At 30.1% G+C, this 24,009-nt stretch overlaps 1 protein-coding gene across 1 annotated transcript in view; it reads left to right on the forward strand.

The window, feature by feature from the left end:
• Positions 1-735: 735 nt before the first annotated feature.
• Positions 736-24,009, forward strand: part of LOC142318305 (ly6/PLAUR domain-containing protein 6-like) — a 305,742-nt gene continuing 282,468 nt past the window's right edge. The window contains exon 1 of the mRNA XM_075354877.1: positions 736-844. The gene's annotated coding sequence lies outside the window, so the exon portion shown is untranslated. The remainder of the gene's footprint in view (positions 845-24,009) is intronic.

Genomic DNA, 24,009 nt, shown 5'->3' on the forward strand with positions numbered 1-24,009 from the left:
TAGTTTAGTTTTGGCAACCTACAAAATTAAATTTTACTAACTATTAAAATTTTAATAAAAAATTATTAATTTTTACATCAGTAATTCTATAATTCGATGTTAATATTTAACCCCTAGATATTTTAATGAATTACATTAAAATGTTTTATTATATATATATATTTAATTGAATAAAATATCTATAAAACGTTTTGATATAACTTTTTAATTTTTAATTTTTATATTTTTTTAGTTTTGTATGTGTAATATATATATATATATATACGAGCAAAAAGTTAAATAAAAATTCTTAATCGGTAGTAAATTTTTACAATAATTTTTTATCCTAAAAGATTTGTAAGTAATAATTTTCTGGTAAAATAAATAAACAGTTCTTAAACATTAACATTTTTATTAATCAGTTACACGATATGAATATTTATTAAAATATTAAATCCTTAGTTCACTTTTAGCTCTCGTTAGTATTATCACGAGTATAATAATAACATTAATCCAAATGATTCATATTTACACAATACATTTTTTTAACATATTAATAATAAAAGATTTGTTTTAATTAGATCTCAATCTGTAGTATTTTTAACTTTCGTAATTTTCTCGCTAGCAGATAGGTAATTATTGTTGGAAGATTATGTGAGGAGTAAATATCTCCACCCCCCCTTGGAAAACCAATAGTACGTGGTGGTGACTTTCATGATCGTTTGTTCTCGGTATCTTTCGGATACATTCGTTTGGGGATAACGTCGGAATTCTGCCGGGGGCTGGCATTGGTGAGTCTGTATTCGCACTGCTGCAGTGGCCTAGACTGTTGCATGCATGATACGATATTGTCGGCAACACACTCGTAAGTATACACATTTATTACTTCTCATTGACACTAGAGTTCGTTTAATATAAACAAATATAATCTTCGGCATGATAATCATTATCTTACCTTTCACTTATACGAGTTACAAGATTATTAACTAAATAATTTTTTTTTTTAATTTTTAATGTGTAACAACTCGTTTGTGCAATTTATATATTTTTAATTTTTTTTTAAATTATCAATAAAAATAGCTATATATATTAAAAATACTTTTTCATTAGAAATTTCAATATTTTGTAAATATATTATAGTTTAAGCTGCTGTCAAAGTATTGCTTTAAAAATTCTAGTTTAATGATTATAGTAATTTCACTTTGTTAATTCAGTGTGAAATTAGCGCTTAATTATTATTAATCAGACCCCTCCTGTACAAACTTTGTTTGCTTTAATGTTTATTTTAACAGGTATCAACTGCTAATATCATTAAATAAAGTAGATATGAAACAATAATAAGTTTCTAACCTTTAGCCTTAAGTAAATGAATTAATAAAGCGTTCTGAAATTGGAATTTTCACTAATATTTCTCCCGCAAAATAATCCGTGACATAATAATCATATTAACAAAGCAAATATAAGTCAAATCAATTTATGTTTCAAAATAAATATTTTTTAAGGTATTTGATTAAACGTTTCAAAAAAAATGCATGATATATTGTTTTAAAAATAAATTAAAAACACTGTAAAATATATTTTACTTTTATCATATGATTCTGTATTCATTTTTATAATATATAATTTTTTGTTGTCTAATTTTATGTTTTTTCTTTCTATATAACTTTTAACGTATGAGATAAGTATTCGTAGCCGTAAATAATAATCAAATAATTCAAAATGAGTAATGTAAAATAACTGAACAAAAAACAATAAATTAATATTTTGAAATTAAAACTATCGTCTGACTAAACCATCTTAAAAAACTGATGTTCTGTTACAAGTCTCGGGTTAAAGTACTAAAATTTTTACAGTGAAAAGAAATTAATGCAAGAAAAAATTAACATTTTCCATTTTTATTTCTTATAAATATATATATATATATATATACATATGACAATATTTTTAAATAAAGGAAACAAAATAAAACATTCACAAATGTAATGCAATTGTTTAATCAGAATATTGTTTTAGGTTGCTTATTTTTATTATATATATATATATATATATTTTTTTTTTTTTTTTTTGACAATAAGGTTTTAAAAGATCTAAATTTGAATGCATTTTTTATTTGTATATTATTTTTTCTATTTATATATCTTATCAGGTGTTAATGGTTCAAAATATATTAATTTACGTATTCCTTAAAGTTATTTTTTAAAAAAAGCTTTAAATTCAGGACATATTTTTATACTAAAGTTTGTTTTCTTTTGAACCGCTACTTAGATATTCATGAAAAATAAATTCAAGTAATATTTCATAAGCTTTTATACTGAACTACAATAACCAGAGTTCTCCGACTCGGATTCACTTATCTATAATTTACAAAGTAGATAATATATATTTACTATTATAATATTGATAATTCATTATTTAAATACAATACTGGAATAAAATACAATTAACTGTTGTAAAATGAGATGTTGAAGATTTGAAGAAACATCAGTAAAAATTACCATAATTACAAGAATACATTTTAGTCATTTTTTTTTTAATCAATAAAATTAATATTTATCAACAATTACATACTTTATATACAATAAAAATGATGTTATATTATTTTAATTTTATATTTTATACAGAAAAAGAAAAAAATACTGCTATAATATTCATCTATTTAAATGAAGAGCCTAGCATGTTATTTAATAAAGTGATTGCTAAAATAGCATTCGTTTAGGCCAAGAAAATAAAAAAAAATTAAAACCACGTTTTAAGCAACACAATTTTTGAAAAAATGATAGAATTCTCAAAAACATTTCTGGTTAAAATGTAGTAATAATAATTTTATTGAAAAGACATTAGAGTTGGAAAACTTAATTATTTTTTATTTGTTTGACTGATATCTATTAATCGATGGATGAGGTAAAATAGAAATTGTATGTTATTATTTTATGAAAATCCATCACAACGAAAATAAAATTAAAAAAAAATTGTTTATTTTCTTTTTGTTCTGTTGTCTGCGAGTGCTCAGTTGCGTTCGCATATTGCACACTATAACATTTGTACATTTTTAAACATATTGTAAACTTTGTCGATGAACTATTGAACAACTATTGAATCGTCTAAAAAGTTTAGAAAAAAAATATTAAATTTTTAAATCATCAACCATCTCGTTGTCATGCTTAGTAGAATCACCGACTACTATGATGGTCCCTGTTTGGAATCGCAAGAAATGAAACTTATCACCGTATATTCGTGTATTTTTCATGACTTCTTGTTTGAAAAACGTAAATTTATGAATTGAACCATTGTTAATACATTGTTTGTCGCGGTTAGTTATTTAACTTAAATGATTTTATCACTGTTACCTCATAGTATTACATCAAATAATCGATTAAAACTACGCAAATTAACTGACCTTGGAGCATCAATCGAAAATCTCGTGCGATCGGTGTACTCAAACCTTGATCCAAACCGAAAAGTCAACTAGCCCAGAAAATCCAAGGAAATTATTTTCTGAGTTCAGAAACATTTAAAAATTTAATTTTAAATGAAAATATATTTTAATTTCATCGGTTAATGTAAATTTAAAAAAAAAAAATTAAATGCCAAGCGAACAATATCGACATATTTTGCACCGATGTAGACTATTTTGTAACAATATTTATCTGATCCGATTCAAACTTAAAGATAGTTATGATCACAATGTAAAATATCAAAATTTCTTAAATAAAATAATCAATCACTAACTTAGATTTACTGAAAGATATTTCTGATTTTAATTGTAAAAGAACCGTCTTGCAACTCGTGACAACAGCTCCCGTTATAATATATACGAGTCACTGCAATTTCTTTGCAGCCAGAAAATTTTTCTTATATCGTGTTATAGTTTTAAATATTCATTAGGTTTTAAATATTCTTCTAAATTACAAAAAATATTCATAAAGTTACTTAATTTAAGGATTTCGTTCTCACCACAAATGTTACAATATTATTATTAAACGGGAGGATTTTGCCATGATAACTGAAAGCCTAGAGTAGACGAGCCATAATTGCAATAAAATTGTCATATAAATAAGGTCTTTCCTACTAATGGAGATATTTTACTCTGTAGAGTAATATACAATTCATTATTTAACAATTTTTTATACTATTTATTATCCGTTTATTATTTTTTTTATCTATTTTTGTTCATTCTTATTCATCGCCTTGTAATATTATTCATCTTTGACTTTTCCCTTTTACCTCTTCCCTAAGGGATCATTTTCTAGCGTTATCGATTTCCTGTTTTCCTACACTCGCTTTATATATTCATAAAATATAACCTACTTCTAACTACATTTTTTTCATATAAATATTACCTTTAATTTATTCCTCACGGAGTATTTTGACCAGCAAGACAACATATACAATAAACTTTAATAAGATCATTCCTTATTCCTCTTACTAATAGTAACCTAAACTTTATATTCTTTAAACATCCTACTCTCTTTTTTCCTGTTTAGCCTCCGGTAACTACCGTTTAGATAATTCTTCAGAGGATGAATGAGGATGATATGTATGAGTGTAAATGAAGTGTAGTCTTGTACATTCTCAGTTCGACCGTTCCTGAGATGTGTGGTTAATTCTCTAAACATCCTACTAATATTATAAAATATTTTATAGGATTTATTTTGCGTTGAAATAAAATTCGAAATCATTATGATTTTATATTTATGTTACTTTTATCGAATATTCACTCCTAATACTTACTGGCCTAAAATAGCATTACAAAACACACGGGTAAAACATAAGAATATGTAATACATTCTTATGTTAATTTTAAACGTATATAGACATGTATAGAATGTTAGATTCTGCTTTTATTGTTTACGATGTTATCCTAAAAAAAAATATTTTTTACTATCATAGATAGATAATGATGCATTGATTAAAAATCGTTTGAATAACATAATGTGTACTAATACTAAGTACTGATACTAGTACTAATGTGTACTAATACTACTACTACTACTACTACTACTACTACTAATAATAATAATAATAATATAGAGATCTGATAATATTCAGGATCAATAATTGATATTTGTTTCTTTTGAAAAATGTTCTTCATTACCCGCAATTCCCAAAAATAGTGCCTTTATAAGAGTGTATAACTATTGTAAATACATTATTATGTATAAGATCTAAAGAAAGTGTTTGAATATTTAAGAACCCCGCATAGTGATATGTATAATTTTGATGACAGACAAAGAATAATTCATAAGTTAAAATTTTGTTTTATTTTTAAAAAATATTTTCTATAAATAAGTTATTTACAATTTAGAAAGAGAAATACGAGTAATATGCCTAAACACTGATATGCAGAAATATTTTGCGTGTGAACAGCAGATAGTGGACGAAGTTAAGATAGTGATAGAGCGAAGGATTATTGATCTTTTCCCGGCGATCGGTTTTCTCCGCCTCCGGAAGAACTAGTTAAGCCAATCAAACTTTATAGAGATCGCGTCATGTAAAAAAAAATGAAGTGTTTTATAAAACATGTGTTCAGTACATAGGGAATCAGCGGGTACTGCGGGGTCGGCTCAACGATCTGTGTCTGTGCTGAAAATTCATCCGTATTTGTGAGCCGGCAGAATGTGAGCCGGTCAATGTTATGAAAGGTTTACTGTTGTCCCGTAACAAGTTTTTCTTGTTTTTCAACAAGAAACATTTCATATATTAATAAAAAAAAACGCACACTCGCACAGAAATTTGTTGTTTAGCTAGTGAAAATTTATTGCTTATAAATTGTTTTAACTAGATAGGTCTTAGTTTAACATAGTTAATCTTTTACATATATATTTGAGTGTTGCATTTCATTATTTTGTTTGAATTGACAGTTAAAGCAATTATGAACATTTTGAGTGTACGTGCGATTGTATCTCTTAAGAAATTTGCTCTTGCCAGTAAGGTAACTCACCTAATTATGTCATGTAATAACGTGTTATTTGATATTATAATTTAATATATTGAATTGAATAAATAAATGATCGAATCAAATAAATATAATTTCAAAATCAGAAATTATATTGTCTCTTTCTTCTATTTAAGAAAAACCATTCTTTATTGTATTGTTGTCTTTAGATAGATTTCATACGAAAGCTACCTATTGAAATGGGTACCATAATTCGACTTCCGGAAAATTTTACATCACCCAGACTCCAAAACCACCGTCAGTTCAAAAGTTTATATATATATATATATTACACTTTTTTGTGGACACGATAACTACTGTAATTTTGCGCCAATCACTCTCAAATGGATACCTAAAATATAACAACCCCAAATCTCGGTCGAGTTCGTTAATGGGTAAAATCGGAACATGGGGTTGGAAATGGGGGGACCTTTTTCGAAAAAACAAACGAAATATCGCTATCACTTTCTTATTAAGTAAAATATCGAATTTGTTTAAAGTTCCTACTATTAAACGCATACATCAAATTATATAACTAGTCTAACATTTCCATTCCTTAATGTCCCATTGTTTTTGGTCTTTTTTTATATTTTACTCAATTCGTTGAAATTTTGAGAAATCATGAATATCAGAAAATTCCAGATATATGATTTTTTTTCATCACCTGTTGATTGATTTGATATCACCAATGTTCCATTTTATAATATTCTAATACTTATACTAACTAATACGGTGTTTATAGTGACTTATTTCAATGAGGAACTTATTAAAACGAATAGTGAAAAGATCAAATCTTGGATAAGCAGAAATCAAACCAGCTGATCAAAAAGCCAAAGTGTCAATTAACATTTAATTTGTCCGTCCTGAAATTTTTTTTCACACTTCACCTTAAGTTATCTGTTTATTTAATTTTATTTATTTGTCTTCCTTTATATTTTTCCCTTTGCAATTAATTTTATCCTTGTCGAGTACAAAAATTCCATTTAAAATATGAAATTGCAAGTTTAAATTCGCTAATGAAAATTGAAGAAACATTATTCTAACTGAAATAATTGAAAAGGAAAGAATTTAGAGCATAGGTCAAAAGATTTTAGAATGGAGGACATTTCCAAGGTACAAAAAGAAACTGTTAAGTTTCGCTGTAAAATTTGTTGGTCTGTAATGAAATGTACTGATTTATTTTTTAGTAAGTTAATGCAAGCTTATGAACAATTACAGCAGCTTTACTCATTTTTACTTCCTTGTATGAAGTAAAGGAAGTATTGTAATCGCGTAAAATTTCGGTTTTCAGATTTCAACGGAAATATCCATTTTTACTAGTTTCGGCGTGAAACGTACCTACGTACGTATGTATCTCACATAAAAACAATTAGCCTTAGAATGTTGAAATTTTGTATTTAGGTTGTTGTAATATCTAGTGGTGCAACTCTCCTTTTGATTGCATTCGACTGGGCCAATAATGTGTTTACAATCAGATCTCTAAGTAAAGCGGGGTTTCAATTTTGAAACATTGGATTTTTGGACTTTTTCTTATTGGCAGTAATGAGCCCTAAATGAGAGCTTTTCAAAGATGAAAGTGGTACTTATTTTCATTGGTTTCAGAATTATAGCCAAATAAAATTTTAGTTAATGAAATATTTCGATCTTACAAGGGGAAGACACATTGGTTCGAATCCGATTTAATATACATATATTTTTTTTTTAACTTTTTTTAATTTAAATATATTGATTTATTAGTAATTACAATTTTTGATTGTAAAAAAAAAAGTTAACAATAAATAATAACATATCAATACAAATAACAATACAATACTCATAACAATACAAAAAAAAAAAAAAATCAGAAATTACTAGTTAAATTAAAGTTTATGTACTTTTCAATATAATTCAAAAATGTTTACAATGAGAATTTAATAATTATTAATAAACAGATATATTTAAATTAAAAAATATATTATATATGTTTATGAAGTCAGATTCGAACTGATGTGTGCATCGTTACAGATACGACACGTTCTCACTTACACCACATATGTACTTGAGCGACGTGAAAAAGAATTATTATATCAACTAATATAAAATGCTAAGACAATTTTTAGAGCTATTTTTCTTGAGTTTAATTTAATATTGCGTGTGAGTATTTTGTGATAAAGACACGTAAATTGTGTACTATTCACACAAGCAAATATGGTTCAAATCGGTGTCCCGAAGTCCGTTAGCTACATCCATCCATCCTCTTGTTAGCTACAGTAATATTGATCTTAGGTGCCTTATACTTTAAATTTTTATAGAAAAGGTCATTACAGTTATTTTGTTTCAGAATTAGAAATAATTTGCCTACGAAAATAGTTTTTTTTTTAAATATTTAACATGATCTAAGAATACTAGAATAATTTTATTTCCAAAGCCTATCTTGTTTTATCTTTCACACATTCGGAAAAATCATTAGCCGTAGAAAATTGAAATTTTATATTTAGGATTGTTGTACTATCTAGTTGTGCACTTCCTTTTTTGATTGCAATCGACTGGGCAACCGACATCTAGAATAATCGAATATTATGTTGGTAATAACCATGTATGTTTTATCTGATTATTTAATATTAATTGAAAATTATAATTTAGAATCGTATTTTGTTGGTGGTTACATCATAATAATTTTAAAAACCATAGTATTAGACTCGTGTATACGTCACGCAATGAATTTTACAGAAATGACATCATTAATTCAAAGCAAAGGGGTCAGTACGTTAAAGTCAGGTAAAATAAGAGAAAACAGAAAAAAAAGTCCTATTGATTATCTCTCCAAAAAAGCAAAGTGAAAAACATCCGTTACTGGATGTTTAATCAAAATTCTCAATATATTCTAAAATTTAATATATATATATATATATATATATATATATTATAAGAGGAACCAAACGACAAGCCCAAAAAAACTTGATTCAGCAAATAGAAGAAAGTTCCAAGAAAACTAACTTCCGAGACTATTATAAAATTTTTGGTCAGGCTCTTCAAAGATATGAACCACCCACCCTTATGCTGAGAGGAAAAAAAGGAAATATGGCCCACACCAATAAAGAAAATGCTGAAATTTTGGCAGAAACCTTCAATAGACTCCTCAACTGTGACGACCCCCCAGAGCTTTTTGAGATTGACACCTGAAACTCCAGTTAAAACTTCACCAGTAAATATCAACCCGCCAACAATTCAAGAAGTTCTCGCAGCCTTAAATGAAATAAAAAACTACAAAGCAAGCGGAGAAGACCAGCTTTTCGCAGAACTCTGGAAACACTCATCAGTTTATTCAGTCAAAACTTCCCTACATCTATGCCTCGTGAAAATATGGAACGAAGAAAAACTTCCAGAACACTGGACCACAGCCCTCATTCATCCATTACATAAATAAGGGGATAAAACTAATCCGGAAAACTACAGAGGCATATCTCTCCTGGATTGCACATACAAAATCCTGTCGAGAATCATATACAACTGATGCAAAGACCAACTTGAACTGGAACTTGGGGAATACCAAGGGGGATTTAGGCCATGGAGAGGTTGCCCGGAGCAAATAATATCCCTAAAACTTATGATGGACTTATATAAAAGACGGAAAAAAACAACTAATAATCACCTTCGTCGACTTTAAAAGGGCCTATGATTGTATACACCGACCATCCATGCTGAATATTCTGAGAAACCTGGGCCTTCACCCTAAACTCGTAAACATGATAAAATTAACTTTAACCAATACCCAGTCCAGAGTGAAATTCAGAGCTGAACTCTCTCAACCCTACATAAAAACTGGATTGAGGCAAGGAGACGGCCTCTCGCCACTCCTTTTTAACTGCGCCCTCGAATTTGTCATGAGAAAATGGTATGAAATAAATCCCAAAAATATAAAAATGGGTACTAAGAAAAACTCCATCACACTAAATTGCCTAGGATTTGCAGATGACCTCGCTCTTTTAGCAAATAATATTCAAGAAGCCAAAACACAAATCATGAGCCTTCAAAACCTAGCACAAAAGATAGGGCTTCATATCTCTTTCGAAAAAACTGAACTAATGGCCATAGATCCTCTGGTAATAGAGCACATTACGGTAAACAATCAGAAAATTAAAATAGTAAAACAATTTAAATATCTAGGGGAAATAATAACTTATAATTTAAATGAAAACGTGATATGGCAAAACAGGACAAATAAAATGATTAAATCCCAAAAATTAACTTGGTCAACATATAAAAAAAATTCCTTTCTGCTAATACAAAACTTAAACATTATAAAACTGTAGTACAGCCAGAAGTCACCTACGGAAGCGAGACCCTTTTCAAAATCATTCAGAAAAACCGAATTGAAAACATTCTGAAAATAGAGAGGAGAATTGTCAGAACGTGTATCAATAAAAAACACCAAAAAGAAGGCCAATGGTGGATTGTGCCAAATGAGGTGGTGTATCGAGAAATAGAGCCTGTTACTGATACTATGCGGAAAAAAAGAATCTCTTTCTTTGGTCATCTCATAAGGACACCGGAAACAAGACTGTCAAGAAATATCATTGAAAAGCTCTGGTTCCAAAAGCTAGAAGTTGGATGGATCAAAGAAATTAGAGAAGATATGAAAGAATTGGGAATTTCCCTGACTGACCTACAGAATAAAACTGGAAAAATTACAAAGCTAAAAGATAAAAGCATTAGATTTAAACAAAAGACAGACAAATGACAAAATACAACGAAGAGGGTGTTTACGGATGAAGAAAAGAAAGCAAGATCTGAACGGATGAAGAAATACTGGGCAGCTCGGAAGAGTAAAATAACACGCTTTTCTCAGAAAAGATCCAACTAAAATTAACTTAAGTGGTCCCATGTTGGCCGTAAAAGCATAATAATAATAATAATAATATATATATATTCTCAAATAATCCGTTATTCCATTGACAGAAAATTCATAATGATTTAGTAGTTAGATATCCAAAACAAATCCATCTGCAATTGTAACTCTCCAACAACACTGAGTGTGACTTTTGTGTTAAATGTTCATATCGAAGTAACTTTAATAAGACAGCTTATGTTTATAATATTAAATTTGTACCAAATCAAGATAAATGCTAATAATGGTTGAGCTTACGCGTTTTTATGTACAATCAGTAATCTTCAGCAATCTAATGTCAACTTTCTCATTAACAAAGTGAAACAAAATCAAGTTTTTGAAGAGATAATGTCCCACATACACTACTCATTTGACATATTGTAGCTAAAATAAAAGAAGAATTAAAAACGCATGGAGTTTCTGGTATAATATCTGTAACATATGTAAGAGAATTACAAAACTAATTTTCCCTTTATTTTACACAGACTTTGAACCAGCCACTAATAACAAGGAGCTTTACTAGATAGAGTTTATTCAAAACGCCAAGATCCAGTTCAATTCACCATAAAAAATTCACTGCAAAATATGAGGTGCTGTTATTTTATGGTCAATAATGATCCTACTGCTGCACTAGCCATTCTGTTTCCTGAAATGAGAAGTAAACTGTGAATAAAATATTTTTACATGAATAAAAAATAATTTTTGCATTTTGCATGCACAGCAGCAAACTTTTTTTTGTGTAAAATAATTCAGTCTGCAAATAGCAAAGGATTCAAATTCAAAAAAAAAAATAATAATGGTAGATTTCCTCCATTAACACTAAGGATAACAGACTCCCAGAATTCACATACCGGAGAAAACGGATCAAATGTACTCAATTAAACAACCTCTTGAGATCTCTTAGCGAGCGGCAGATGATTATCTGTAATTTACAGGCGCACTTAAAAGAAGTAATCATTTCAGACAATAAATTCGATAAAATCTCTGGTATGTATAGAGAAATCCTTTGTATATGACGTAAGGCCATAAAAAAAGCCAAATAGGTAGCCTCTTAGTTAAACTTGTTCACAATTGTTGTTCCCAAATTAAATTTGTGGTGAAAATAAAATTCAGGGCCTTTACCTGAAATGGCAACGGAATCCAAATTAGTCTGACATCTAGGTTTCCATTACAATAAAAAATTAATTAGGAAATTGCTTGACATAAAATCTTATGTTTGCATTCATTTCTTTGGAATTAAATTTAATAATGAATTTACTATATATATTTAGTAAGAATCAGAATTTATTGAAGAACACTACTGTCCTACATGGTAACATATTAACAGCTTTATTTACATTCTACAAGGCTGGCCTCACAGAACATGAATTTGTAATGTTGATGATTTTCACAGATAATATAGCAATACTAGTGACAAATGCGTCACTGATTCTAACTTCCAAAATCCTTAAAATTTACTTTAATAACCTGCAGATATAGTCCTAAAAATAGAAAGTTAAAATCAGTGACATTAAGTCTAATAAAAAGCAAAATTAAAAATTTTAAAAACCCACTACAAAAAAACTTTAAAAAACGTGAAACAATTAAATAACTGCATTTTTACCGAATAATCCTCTGTGATATTGTTTTTCGAACAATAAAATTTAAGATTTTGATTAACCGTCGTGCATGACTATGATGATAACAACGCAGCCTGCGGGTCACGCGCGATGGTCCATCAAAATCTTAAATTTTATTGTCTTAAAAACAATATCATAATGTGACAGATGATTATAAGGTAAATATACAGTTATTTAATTATTTCACGGTTTTTAAGGTTTTTTGTCGTGAATTTTTTTAATTTTATTTTTTATTTTTACTTTTTAAAGATTTGTAAGCCTGTGCTCAACAGTGGGACCAGCGCAAATTATTTAATAATCCACACAATTATGTAGCCTTGCTGGACGTAGAAGACTTAGAAACATTCAAAAGCCGTTTTGAAGAAACACATCTACTGCAGTGTCCCCTGGTGGCCTACCATCGTAAAACTAATCTATTCAAAACCTGCTCTGTAGTGATACCTATGTAATGCAAAAACCGTATCGAAACCGGTCCAGTAGTTTTTGAGGCAAATGATAACAGACATACATACACACACACACACACACGCACACACACACACACATGCGCGCGCGCACACACACACACACACACATACACTCTTACTCCAAACGTATTTACTGTTTCTGTTACGTTCTGGGTAGTAAAGATTTAAATGTAATTTTTATTTATTTGAGGAGATCTCATGTCTTAAACATTAACTGGAAAAAACAATCCCCAATGAAAGGAATAGTACATGGGTTTGCATCTGAATAGATGTCTCGTGTAGAAATGGCACGTATGAGCCCAGAACAACTTGGAATGAAATTGAGTCAGTTATTTTAACCAACTGACAATAAATTACAGCTTCCTTTGAAACAAATACTAATCTTCAGAATTATACTAAATCCGGTTTAGGTGTACGGGAAAATGTTTTGGGAAACAACCGTCGATCAAACCTTGGAATAATTTAACGTTTCCAATGATAATATATTTTGCAATGATTTTGTAACCCAACAATAAAAGATGAAATTCCAAGCCGCACTTTAGAAACACAAAACAAACTTCAGCAGCCACCCTCCTAAACCGTCGTAAAATTCACAAGTTAAAGTTTATTATTCTGATTTATTTTAATAAACACCAGTAGTGATTCTAAATTATTCATACACATCCTTGGATTTAAGATATTAAATACTTATTATTATGCTTGCTAATGATGTGATTTCTTTTGAAAGAAATCATTAATTTATCATATTATATTCTAAAAGGTTTTATACAAGATTCTTTACAAAATGTTCTTCCTGTTAAAAAAAAGGTTTCAACGATATTTGTTTGGTTAAAAATAAAAAGGGGTTCTAAGTAATAATCAATGGCATGAAATTCATTTTGAAAACAAGTACTGCTAAAAGAAGGGTAACGAACTGTAACAGAAAGAAGGATAAAGAGTAGTTAATAAGATCAGAAGCAGGACAAAATATGCCATAAGATGTAGAGTTTTACTACATAAAAACTAAAATTGCAATAGATAGATGAACTAAAGAAGATATTAAATGGAAACTAGATGAACTAAAGAAGATATTAAATGGAAACTGACACGAGCCATGACAACTTTTACTTAAAAAAGAATCTTTAGGATTATATTGCACAAATTCCTAAAAATACATGTACTGCCGAATGTACGAACATGTCAAACGAACATGTCTGTTTGTTCTAAATCTTTTCATTTTTTTGACTCAATCATCTCTTGTAGAGGCGACAAAATTGGTCAGCAACTACGTTGTTAACTGGTTCTAGGAAGATGTAAAAAATATGAAAACAACAAAGGAAGACAAAAGCTGCAGTACGTGAGACAGATAAATTTATGTTGTAGGAAGATTAGTGAAACTAAGAATTAACAAAAAATTAAAAGGAATGGATTATTGTATCAAACCAGCCAAAAGTTAACAAGAAATTAAATTTACAGCTTGGGAAACTTAACTTTAACTTTCCTTAAAGTCATCGCTTTGTCCTAATATTTTCATTAGTTCTTTACTTCCACAAGCCCTTCATTATAAATAAGTACAACGTTAACACTGATGTTGATCTGCATTCAGCTCTTAATTCTGTTTACTTGACTGCTAAACGTGATATATTTTTTAAAGATTTCTACTAATGGATAATACATTTAAATCAATTCGCTACATTGTGAACTACGCGCTATGTAAATCATCCTCTTTAAAAAAACTTTCATAATTACTAGCTTACGGTGCTGTTTGTTCATTCAAAGTCGTTTATTTTCATTATTAAATTTTTTTTTTAAGAACGTCAGTATTATTCAGTTTAATTCTAACCTAGTCTGATACATTACAATCTAAGTGCTTTTTATATTCTTTTAAAACAGATTTGTTGTAATATTATTTTGTTGCTTGGTAAGGCAATCAACCACTGCTTTTAACGAATTATATTACCTTTTTTGCCCATAAAGTAAACAACAGTTAATACCACATTAGAAGTAAATTTGTTTTATGAAGTATATGTAAAGTTTTTAAAGTGTGAGAAATTCTACTAGTAAAATATATATTATTCTGAAAACAGTTTTTTTTTAAATTAAAAATATTACTGATCTTGTAGAGTTTAAGTTCTGCGCTAACTTAATTGTAAACCTGTTTACAAACTATGTTAATATTTAGTCTAAAACGTTCATAAACTTTAGCGTTTTATTCAGTAGCTTATTTCTTCATTCCGTATTTATATACATAACAAGTATCTATAACATGCTAGTCAAAGTTACAATAAACGAAGTTTTCCTCGTAGTGTATTAATAATTTTGAATAGTTACCATAGTAAATATTTGGAAGCTGCCTTTGGCAGAGAAGATGGCTACCCTAAAGTTAAGATGAGCTGGTTTGAAATTGAATAAATTTATAATTTTGTCGACAGAGGAAGTGGGAACTCGGTTCATAGTCCAGTAATAGATCCTTTTTCTTTTCTTTTAGATTAAGCCGAAATTTACTTGGTATATTATTTAGAATACTGCTGTAATTCTCCCAAATATGTTGTTCTGTACCTACTTCTTCTTTCATAACGTGGAAAGAGAAAATTGCAACTGTTTAATTAATTACAAATAACTGAAGTTTCTATGGTTAGTATTGCCTACCTTTCTTAGCTTCATTTTTTTATCACTTATTGACGCGTTTTGGATGCGTCCATTCCACAGTCAAAACTTACTTTACTGATGAACGCAAAGTCGATCAATTGTGACCCACAATCTGCTGCTCTGATCTTGAGTAAAAGTGCCCTGATCTCCCGAAGAATTTTCCTGTATTCCACCCCTTTTATAAATTCTTGATTTCTTCTCTCACATTGGTTTTACACGTTGAACTATTCTTTCCCTCTTAGGTATATGCTAAAGATCCCAGAAGCTATAGATCTAATTAATCGATAACATGATGATCAGTCTGAGACATTTTTTAATTGTACTGTCTCCAAAAGTTTTAACTCCTTTTGAGGAACTTGGCTGAATATTTAAATCCCGTTCGTATTTCTTATTTAGTTTACTATTTGTTTTAGTCTCATGGATTGATTGGCCAAATTTTTAACATCACTAAACAAACACGCCATGGGGGAGAATTTTACTTTATCAACGTTATAGCTCTAAAATTGTTCACTATATATCCAATTTGATGAGTAACTTATGAAATAAATTGTATAAATTTATCATTTCTTAGTTAATTTTTATTTTCAACAAAATGGTGTATTTAGCAATTAAAGAAAAACAATTTGTCATAAAATTTCTTCTATAACAGCTAGCTATGTAATAGCTACTGATATTAGATAACTGTTCATTTTATAATAAACTTAATTTTGTTTTTTTTTTTTTTTTTTTTTTTTTTACTTAACTTTATTGACAAATATGGAATTATCATCTAGGTTATATTTTTAAAACATTGTTTACCATTGAAATTATACTTTTTTAGAGGTTTATATCTCTCTCCTAAGTGTAGCAAACTTAGCGTAGTGAAAATTATAGAGATTTTCCCAGGGATTTTCACCTTTAGCATTTTAGGCTGAGTTATATTTCATTAAGTAAACAAATATTAAGAGGTATAAATTATCTGATTATTTGAAAAAATGATTTTCAATAAATTTTAATAATGGATATCTTATAAAAAATTTATTTCCGTTTTATTTTACCGACGTTATTAAAAAAATATTTAATAGCTTTACATTAAAGGCAAATGCATTTCAATGATAAGACGTGGAAAATTTTATATGTACACAAAAAAACTAAACCAGAAGCAACCTTAGATTAAGTCCATAATAAACTCATTGGAAAGCTAAGTAGTAGGGTATATGCGAAATGTCACCAATACCCCATAAACAAACAACCACACACAAAATCATTTATTATTATCAAAGCCAAATATTTATAATAAACATAAGCTGTTGTAAATTGAAAAAAAAATGTATATACATTAAAGGAAATAATGCGTGAGTCCTGAAATTTGGTTTGGTTTTGGAATATTGATTTATAAATTCTAACACAATCACAAATGGATTGGACTAGAATGATCAAATAAGAACCCTGTTCCTGTAATCCAAAGGCTCTTAAATTCCCAGAGGCTCACCTATCTTTCTCCTCATTGATCTTAGCACTCAGGGATTGCCTAGTTCTCTATTTGTCATTATATTATAAAAAAAATATATTTTATGTAATTTTTCGATGAGGGCAACTATATTTACAATGGCTACCAGTATTTTAGGTAGGTCTATAAGTATCTCTGTTATAAGTAGAATTTAATTTTTTTTTTTAATTTACATAAAATTGTTTCAAAAATTTTGCCGAGTATTTATTAATTAAGTGACATACAAAAAGGCACAAAAACATTTCTACCTTGTAGCTGGTGATTCGAATAACTGTGCCTAAGTGCACCTTCCGTTATTCAGAACATATGTCGCTGGATCATTAATTCTCTAAATTAAGTCCTTGTTAGTCTGATCAATATATATTTAAATATATATGTATATTTAATATATTCAATATATACGTATAACACATTTAGATACATTTTCACTTATTTAAATATTATATTATTAGTAAATTATCTCACGTTGTTAAGTTTAAAATGGTGTTCATGTACAATATTAATGTTTAAAGAGTATCATATAATTAATGTATTTATATTTAGTTTAAAATTTTAAGTTACATCTTTTACGGTTTGATGTAGACTAGTAGTACTATTAGAAAGACAAAATATATAATATAAAACAGCTGTTGAACTCGACTAGAGTAACAAATTTATATGCTTTATATTTGTAAGAAGAAAGATTATTTACCATTAATAAGGAGGACATGAAACTAAACATAGCTGCCCGTCAAAAATCCTGAGGAATTTTTGTTAAACATATCTCGATATGTTTAACAATATAATTATAAATATGTATTACACAATGAAAGACAATCTAAAAAGCTGCATAATGATGACATATTATTGAAGAAACGTTACAGCTAATAACATGAAATAATAAATGATTTCTAAATATTTACTCGTATTACACAATAAATGAAAAAAAAAAATTATATATATCGCTTCTAGTTACATTATTATTTCGTTATCCTTGATGAGAGGCTTCTCTTCAAGGAGCACCTCCAGTTTGTAGTGAAGGCCATCGATGCTTTCTTCGGTGTCCGTAGAGTCATTCATCCCGATTGGGGGTTGAAGTATCGTACCATGCGTATTCTTTACAAAGGTGTCTGTGAGGCCATAATGTTGTACGCTGGGCCCATCTGGGCTCATCATTTACAATTCCAATGCTATAGGGATATTCTTTTGCGAGCCCAGCGTTTTCTGCTGTTAGCTGTTGTCGGTGGCTACAGAACTGTCTCACGAGAGGCAGTCACTGCGATCGCCGGCAATAACCCCTTATATCTCGGCTACGGAACGTATCCCGCGGTATATTTCCAAGAATGGAGGCCTTCTAACGTCAGGGCGTATGCGAGAAATTGAAGACCAAGGTTTTGACTCTTGGCAAGCTAGATGGAACTATTGGAGCTGCGGCTTGTGTCCGTGCTGTAGGGTCGATAACAAGGTGGACCATGTCCTGTATGTCTGTCCCTGGTACGAAGCTGAGCGTATCAGAGTTGTTAGGGAACTTGAGAGAGTAAACTCCTTCTTTGATCTGCGAGTCAACTGGAAGACTCGCAGAGATTGGGTAGTTGTTCTTGTTAAGCTTTCTTCGCAGAAGAAAGCGCAGGACGGCCGAGAGGATCTATAGATTAGAAACCCGGGTGGCTAGGATCCGTCTGGACAGTTTGAGTGGCCGATGTTAGGAGCTTTGGCAGCGAGCCACAGTTAGTTAGATTTGAGGTGACGTAAGTTATATAAGCTGTCGGCGGAACGGCGACTGCACTGCTGATGGGCATGGGATACCATGCAGCCGTGGGTTGTAGCGGCATCTCGACGATGGTTTATGAGGTGAATGTCACGCGGGACTCTGCGATGGAGCCGAGTGGGAGTAGGAGGTCTGCCCGCCTCTCCATAATGGACCAGACCGGAGTCCATAATTTAACCTAAGTCTGGGGTTTGAACTAAAGTTCAGTTCTTAAGGTAACTACGACTAAATTTCGTTGTTGCGATCAACATTTTTGGTGGCAGGTTGTGTTCAAATTGCCCCGAATTACGAAATTACAAAAAATACATTCACGAAATTGGCTCATAAGTAGAACTAGTCACGGAGTTTGCGCTTCCGCGAGTTCGGTCAGCTAGTTCAGAGCGATATGATGTAGGACATTCAAGATGTCCGGACAAGGCCTACAGCGAAGGCAAAAGCTGAGTTAATAAATCACTGATGCAAACGTCTACCGAGGCATTTACATCGGTGGCATCCCAACGAGGCCAGGCTTATTACTATAAGATGTAAAAAGTCAGAGGGCGATAGACGACTCCCGTTAAAGCCCAACAGGGCCATGAAGGTGGGGGACCGGGATATCACTAGGCGGGTGTCTTCCCCTAAGGGGTTGGGATGTGGTCAATTCGCTATAATAAATAAATAAATACCGGCAAATCTATTCTGATTTGGATTGTAAAATTCTGATCCGCTGTAAAAATGAACATGTGTATATGATGTATGTTATATGTACGTACATGTTTGTGTTGTATGTAAATGTGTATGCATGTTGTGCGTGTTTGTACTTTGTAGATGTATATAGTATCATAACTAGTATGTAAATCGTTTAAAAGTGTAGAGCAATATGAACGTGATGTAATAATTACATTAATATCGATCTAGCTTGTAACAATAATACATTAATCAACATATTAAATCATAACATGAAATTACAATAATAACAAAGTATAAATATTAAATCAAATAATATATCTGGAAAATATCTTCATTTAAATTATTTAATTAAATAATAAAATGATGTACAACTCTCCTTAAATTGTCAGAATCCGTATAAACCTGGGTTACAATTCCATGCTTCCAATGCATGGGTAAAGTATTTTCATTGGTGATCAAAACTAGATTACCTAATCGCGTAATTTCAACTCCTTGATAATTGGGTTCAGGTACAGATGTGAGAGGACATCCAATAAGAAAACGTCCCGGTGAAAGTGATACTGCGTCTCGATGGTGGAAATAGCAAAAATAGGACGAGAGTTAAGACAAGTCTCAATTTCTGTCAACACTGTATAAAATTCCTCAAATTTAAGAATTTTTTTTCCTATTACACGACGTATTTGATGTTTGACACTTGACACTTTTGATTGCACTTTCCCATAAACCAACAAAATGGGGAGATGAAGGAGGAATAAATGACCAAGTAATCCCTTGTGATGTTGAAAAAGTTTGAATATTTGTTTTAAATTTGTTTGACTTTAAAAGTTGGTACAAGTTGTACAAAAACTTTTAACAGAATGAAAGTTAGCATCATTATTAGAGAATATTTTAGCAGGTATGCTTCTGCGTGAAATTTATTTTTTGTGGCAGAAATAAATGATTGTGAAGTCAGATCAGAAACTAATTCTTAATGGATAGCCTTAGTGGCTAAACATAAAAAGCGCTATATAACCTTTACCCAGTATTTTAGATCTCCGTCTGCCATGACGAATTATAATTGGGCCACTATAATCTACTGCATAAGAAGAAAATTTTCGGGAAGGAATCACTCTAACAGGCGGTAAGTGACCAAGTTGTTGGGATTGAGTTTTTACATCAAATCTAAAACAATTTAAACATTTATGAATGATTGACGAAATGATTCTTTTTGCGTTTATTATCCAGTGTCTCTGTCGGAACGAAAGATGTGTTAATTGTACCAGAGTGTAAGAGTCTCTTAAACGTTCAGTGTTGATAATTAATTTCGTAATATACGCAGTGAGGTGTAAAACGTTAGGATGTTTAATTTGATGTTGTAGGAGAGAACGTTGAAGTCTGCATTCTACACGGATTGGACCTAAATCATCCAACAATGGATCTGGTGAACTAAGCTTACTTTGTTTATCAATAACTTGATTTTTAAGATTCTTGATGTTATTATTAAAAAATATGGATTGTGACTGACGTATAAAAAAAGTAAAGAGTATAATCTAACTCCTTAGTGGTTTGCACACCAAAGTTACGTTCAGACGGTTTTGATTTAATATTGTAAATGAATCTGAAACAGAAACTAAATGTTCGTAATAGAGCATGTTAAGATGAAATTGTGTGTAATAGCATATAACATTAGACACACGTGAAATTAACATAGTCTTATGTCTTTCTAATAAGCATTCAGGATTTTAATTACCTCATTGAACGTAATATTACGATCCGTTAGTCAATGAAAAGATTTAATAGCCAAGCAGGACCATGGCACCATAGTGACATCAAGTAATTTCCTTGGTGAGCAACCTCTAGACAATATGTCTGCTGGATTTTCAGAGGATTAAATTTAATGCCAGTTGGTAATTTAAGTGTTTTGCTGAATTTCAGAAACTTTATTAGTTATAAATACTTTCCAACTCGAAGAATGTCCATGAATCCAGCAAAGTGCTATTGTGGAATCCGTGTGTAAGTGTATCTCGTCAAATCGTATCTAACGCATTAGATACCTTCACGAATAAACGCGTAAGTAGTAAACAACCACAAATTTCAAGTCTGGGTAACGGGATTTGCTTTAAGGGGACTAGTTTTGATTAGAACATAGTAGATTAGATGTAATTATATGACTGGCGAATAAGGTGCGTATATAAAGGCAAACCATAGCCCTTATAGAGGCATCAGAAAATCCATGCAATTGAATAGAATGAATTTTACTATTATTGTTAGAATTAATGGATCTACTTATCTTAAGTGACTCAATCAAATGAAATTGATTATACAATGAGTGTCATCGCGTTATTATTGGTTTGGGTAGCATTTGGTCCCAGTCAGTTTTGCGTTATCATAACTGCATAAACTGTTTGTATAAAAATATAATAGTACCAATGAATCCTAAAGGATCATAGACGCTTGCTATGATTGAAACAATATACCTTTTGTTATAAATTTTAGAATGATTAGAATGAGTGATTTGGAAATTTAGTGTATCTGAATTTTTTTCCATAAAACTCCTAGAGTACGTATGTTTTCTTGTTTAGATGGCATAGATGAATTATGATTAGATGTAGAAATACTGCAATTGTTAGAATACCATATGTGAAGGGAAAAATATACTGTTGTAATAATTTGGAGATATCGTCTTTTAGTTGAATAACTTCATTTTGGTTATCCGAACTGGTAATGAGATCATCGACATAGAAATAATTTTTAATAGTTTTAGAAGTTTGTGGAAAATTATTTTCAATTGATATTTGAATGAGACATCTTGTGGCTAAATATCGTGCACAAGAGGTTCAATAAGTTACGGTTCGTAATGCATAATGTTTTATCTTTTGTTCTGTTTAATTACTCTATAGAATCCGATGTAAATTAGAATCATTGGATTTAACTAGTACTTGTCTACACATCTTTTTTATGTCGGAGGTAATGATATAATTATGAATTCGATATTTTAACAATATAGAAAATAAATCTTGATGAACAGGTTCCAACTAGTAAAGTATCGTTCAGAGATAAACCGTTAGTGGTTTTAGTTGAACCGTCGAAAACCACTCGAAGTTTAGCAGTTAGACTAGTTGATTTAAATACCGAATGATGGAGTAAATAACACACATTTGATTTGTCTAATAACAAATCAACGGAGTTAAGGAATGAAATTTAACCCAAGTCACAACATTCTTGTATGAAAGTGGAATAGTCACGTTTAAGATTAGGATAATTACTTGCCTTCTTTCATTAAAAAAATTAGTAAAAATATCTATAAAAATCTATTCTTTGCTCTTACGAAAGAATGACCTAGCCTTATATTATTGGGTTTACCTGATATAAATCACGTAAACCACCTGTCTTGTTTCGAGTAAAATTGAGTTGAAAATGTTTTTCGCAAATAGAACTTTCATTAAATGGAATATCAGTATTAATTCCCTCAATTTTCCCGAAGTCCTAAGTGCAGTCGAGAGAATTGTTGAATCTTTTCGAGAAATAAAAGATGCAATAATATTATTGCTCTGAGAGGTAATACGAAAGCAACCGCTGTGAATATATCCCAATTTAGTTTCTTGGATATTTAAAGTTTCGAGTAATTTCCTAGGTAAAATAAAATTCAAGTAAAATTGTGCTTCAATAAGGATGTCAATTTTATTTGTTATGTCAAATTCAGGATCTGCAAAAAACAGATTTTGAGCCAAACTAAAATGCGAAATATCAAAGGTACATGTCAATAGACTGTCTGTTATTTGTTAAAACAGCACTTGCAATTGGAATAAGTTCATATATAAAGAATGTGATGTCAATACAACACTCTTATTCAGAAGAAAGTGTATTCCTAAAGTAGGAATATCGTTTTTATAAATGGAAGTTCTAACCTTCGTGCGAATTTATTAGTACAACAATTCGCTTGACTGCCAGAGTCTAGTAAAACTCGACATGTATGAATATTACCATGTAAACCAGGGGTAACACATAATCCTGTAGGCAAAATTATGTTTTTGTTTGACTGCAATTTAAATGACGAATGATTATTTTTTCAGACATTGTCTTTTAATTTAGAATTAATAATAATTATATGAATAAGAGAATTATATTTTTGAGAAAAAATCTCACATACACTATTAGAATAACATTCGTCAACTGAATGACCTTTACCTAAACAATTGTGATGTTTCAGAAATTCTTTCCATCTATCAACAGAAAAATTAAAAAATTTCTTATAACAATGTAAATAACGATTAGAATTACAAATTAGGCATTGCCTAAAAATTAAATTTTGAATAACACCTAAAATTGTTTGCCTTATACTACATGTTAGCATTTATGTTAAAATGTTTAGTGTAGGATTTAGTTCCACTGTTGTGTCGTTGTCCCTTGGAATTATGTCTTAAGCTGTCTTGATGGTTTGACTTATTTGCATTAAATATTATCAAGCATCTGTCTTCTAAATTCAAGGAATTCTATGAATCTTTGAAGGTGGGAAACACCTTTGAGTTGAAAGTTTCTTCTTCCGTAATCTGGAGGTATTGTAACCTAACTTTGATGGTAACAACTGAACAACACTAAATTCAATGTATTGATTGGAATATGCATTGCA

Source organism: Lycorma delicatula, chromosome 1 (assembly GCF_047948215.1).
Source record: "Lycorma delicatula isolate Av1 chromosome 1, ASM4794821v1, whole genome shotgun sequence".
Classification (NCBI taxonomy): Eukaryota; Metazoa; Arthropoda; class Insecta; order Hemiptera; family Fulgoridae; genus Lycorma; species Lycorma delicatula.